The 4,175-nt window shown below is 34.4% G+C and overlaps 1 protein-coding gene across 1 annotated transcript in view; it reads right to left on the bottom strand.

Annotated features, from left to right (window-relative positions):
- Positions 1 to 2,303: 2,303 nt before the first annotated feature.
- Foxp2 (forkhead box P2) overlaps positions 2,304 to 4,175 on the bottom strand; it is a 544,876-nt gene continuing 543,004 nt past the window's right edge. The window contains exon 21 of the mRNA XM_026408891.2: positions 2,304 to 4,175. This exon is cut by the window's right edge and continues 236 nt beyond it. The gene's annotated coding sequence lies outside the window, so the exon portion shown is untranslated.

Below are 4,175 nucleotides of genomic sequence, written 5' to 3'. Positions count from 1 at the left end.
AGAGAGAGTAAACTAATCATGTTTTCCCTCGGCATTTTTCAAAGGTTCAGAATTTATTGTGTCAAATTCTCTTAGAATATAAATAAGGAAACATGAGATGATAGTTTAAGGAGACAAATTTTAAACCTGAGGGTGGTTTTAAATGGAATGAGCTTGACAAAGAGCCCCCCACCCCAACTCTTCACTGACTCAATTTTTGAGTATGGTCTGGTTTATAAATTCCCCCATTCCTAAGAAAATGATTTTAAGCAAATTATGGGACATGTGTACACAAATTTATAGTTTGTCTCTGGTATGGTAGAAAAGTCTCTCCGAAAGAATAAAACCCTAGTGGTTATCAATGGGTCAAAAAGAATTATAGTTTTTTATTTATACTTCAGAAATGTAATCAAGTGAATGAAATGGTTTCATATACATTTTTACATCCAACAGTAGTGACACACTGTTCATACATTAATTCTATAGTAAAATGTACATCCTTTTTTTGCTAAGTAAGATTTGCCAAGTGGACAAAAAGAAAAAAAAAAAAAAACCCTTTCATTGCAACCTGAACTAGTGAAACAAGGGTAAGCTATGTTCCTTTCAACAGCATAATGGAATTGATAATGCTATTGTTCAAATTGTGTTAATATTGGCATGTGTAAGACGAAGTCTCACAAATTCTCAAAAATGTAAACGCCCAATTTGGAAACTTTGCAAAACAGTCTATTGGATTTTGTGACTGAATCTGCCCAGGGACATTAAAGTCCAGGATGGTTTATTTTAAGTGTACTTCTCTAGCTCTATTCCTAGCTGACTATTCTTCGATTCCCTAATCACAAAGCAATGCATTCTTATGAAGTTAAGCAGCTGTACACCCAGAATGCTGATGACATTTTCTCCATATCTGAGTTATCTAAAGAAAACCCAGTTAGTGGTAATTCTACCAGATACTTGTAACATTCACATAAAATTTTAATTGATTTTCAAACAGTACAACTGTGCCATGAATCCAACCACACAGAATATAAGCCTTAAGCCCACTAGGTTTAAGCAATTGTGTCTTTGTAGACTAAAACTATGTAAAATAAAATCTGATAACTCCCTGGTGTTAGAGGTAGACAGTTTTCTTTCAAATCCTAGGTTTGGTCCTTTATTTTATTCAGCAGTGAAAGCCATGAATACAGAACAAATAACAGCTGTTACAATTCTCAACCATGACTTCTAACGTCAGAGAATTCAAAGTATGAACATAGTACACAGTAATGAAAAGTATCAAAAATTAGTTTACCTCAAAAAAGATAAATAAAACAGGTATATTCCACCAATACATAAACAGATGTTTGTGCTACAGTTAAAATTTGCTGTATACAAAAGATCATAGTCCCCATAATCAGCTTATGATAGAAGCAAGAATACATGAGCCATTTAAATTGTCAGACATTATGCTTTATAAGGTATGCACAGAAGTTCAAGCAATAAATACATACATTAGTTCAAAGCCTTACAATAGCTACGCAAAGCAGATGCAGAAAAGCAGATTTGCTATTACTAGCAAGCAATGATATAAGAGTAAAAATTCATGAAATGCATTAAAGCAACATTTTTCTTAGAAAAAGTCTGGTCATTTATGGGTCCACCAACATTTTTACATAATATGCACAATTATCAAAATACAGACCAAGCATTTCAGAAAACTCCAAAAAACCTAAAATCTATTTTCAAAGCAATTGCAGTTTTGGAGGTTTTTCTGGTATAATGTGCAAGCAGCTATTTTTTTAAAATTGTATTCATATAAAACCCATGCAAAACTCTACAGGTATATGCATTCTGTGGCTGAGACTTCCTTTCAAAAGTTTTGTAACTGAGGTATGCATACTTTAGCATTGTAGTCTTAGGCCACCCTCCTGATGGTACAACTCTCGAAGTTACTTCCAGTCCATCAAAGCCTTTGAACAAGCACCTGAAAGACCCATTTTCCCTTTCAGATAATCCTTACAGTAGGATCCTAGATGACTGAAAACCTTCCTTCACAATACCCATCTTTCTTTTCATACTCTATCGCAAACTTCCGGTTCATTGATCCTGACCCAAAGACAAACATAATGAAAAGTAGCAGTTACTGTGACGTTCTCACGTTTCATGCAATCTGCCATAATTGTTCTAATTTTTTTGTTTTTTTTCTTTTTTTCCCTTTTTTTTCTTTTTTTCTTTCATTTTTTTTTCTTTTTTTCTTTCTTTTTTCTTTCTTTTTTTTTTTTGCAGAGGTAGAAGCTTTCAGAAAGCCTTTTGGGTAAGTGGGAAAACCCTTTTGAAAGCCGTTATGTCCTTTTATTTGGTGTGATAGATGACTGGGTATCTCTAACTCTATTTGCTGACTTCAGCAAAGAATAAACAATGAGCTTAGTTTGCAAGAACCGGTTCCATCACATGGAACTAGTACATATGTTAAGCTCTAGCAGCCACCTTCTGTCAAAACTGTTTGTAAAGCAATAACCATAATCAGGTTATGAGGTCCCTTGGTTGGGGGAAAAAGTATCATCAAGACTTGGCACAGCACATGAAAAGCAACACGTATAGTTCTAGGTTTTAAGCAAACATCTGACTATGCTATCTTCAACTACACCATAATGCATTATCATAGTTTTGGGGTTTGGAGTTTTCAAGAGAACCAGCATTCCAACAATTTGGCCTGCGCAAGTCTTTGAAGGGAGTGTATTGTTAGTGTTAATATCCCGTATAAGCAGAGGCAGAATTATATGTAACTTTGGTTTGACTGAAAATAAATACCATGGACTACAATTGCTATAATCTTTGCTTTCAGTGTAAAAACTCAGCTAGATCACTTTAAAATCAATATGAAATTAATTTTTGGCTTTACTAGACCTTTTATGTTTGGTTCCTACTTTTTGTTTTTTCATTATAACTTAAGACTATAAAAAAATAGTACACAACAAAGATTAAGACCATACAAGACATCTTCTAACAACATGTACTCACCACCGAAAAGAACTGACCAGATGGGGGAAAACAAAAACACAATGTACTATATATATAACAATATGCAATCTGCATTTGCATTGAGTACATAATCGTTTTGGTCAGTGATCCACATGTGTTGCTTTCTAGCATATCATAACTTCCACTGCGGATTTTGTCCTCACCTCTGTCTTTAATGAAAGCAAATCTTCATTGCATTTAGATGGACTTTTGGCCTCAGAAGATTACTCTGTGACTGAATTAACTTTTTTAGTTGTGGTTTTTCTCATTTTTGTTTCTTTGTTTAGGGCTAAATGAAAAGATCCCAGAGGTCATCAGAAAACAGCAGGTAGTTCATGGAAAAGGTTCCTTTGTACTAATTGAAGTTACAGAAGGCTGACCAAAGCATGTGGCTGCTTCTGTCCTTGAGCTCTTGGCCATGGTTAGAGTTGGCTTTGGTTTGCAGCTGTAGCCTTTGACTGTGTTTGCAGGTAGACAAAGCTTTATCACAAGGAGGTAAAGAGTACAGTTGTAAGATCTATGCAGATATGCAAATGTTTCTATGGTGCTTGCACAGATAATGTTAGCTTAGGATTGCACTTTACATCTTAACACTAACAGCACAGACTGGAAGCCTAAGGTTTTAGATGGTTGCAACAGTCTAATTACTGTGTTTTGTAGTAACTAACTTATGTCATTTACAGTTGGTGGCACCAACATAAAAAACTAATGTTCTGTTGTTTAAAATTCAGCTAGATACAAGCAGTGACACTAATTTCTGATACTACTCCTGTGCAAATTAAAAACAATAGCAACAAGTTGAACTTGACCAGCAATTGTTTCTAACATTACAACTACTGAATGCTGGAAAATTCACATTAATGAAACTAACACTATTTTTGGCAGTATATGAGGCGCGTTTGCTTTCTACAGGACATGTATCCTCATATTCAGTCATTTCATGAACCCTTAAGAGCCACATTTTTTAAATGGGCAAAGCCATTATAGAAAGAACAGTTCTTTTTTTTTCCCAAGAAAATCAGTTTTTGTCTTTTTTTTCCTAAAAAAAAAAAAAAGAAAAAAAGAAAAAGGAGAGAGAGAGAAAGAAAAACAGAAAGAAGAAAACAAGCAATTTGCCTGTTGGTACTGAATCCCAAAGGGCTGGCTTAATAAGTTCCTTTAGGGCTGTCTCCTTTATCCATGCTTAATAAATAGTC

Source organism: Urocitellus parryii, chromosome 3 (assembly GCF_045843805.1).
Source record: "Urocitellus parryii isolate mUroPar1 chromosome 3, mUroPar1.hap1, whole genome shotgun sequence".
In the NCBI taxonomy this organism is placed as follows: domain Eukaryota; kingdom Metazoa; phylum Chordata; class Mammalia; order Rodentia; family Sciuridae; genus Urocitellus; species Urocitellus parryii.
The sequence above is the reverse complement of the archived record's forward strand: the minus strand, read 5'-3'. Positions and strand labels throughout refer to the sequence as shown.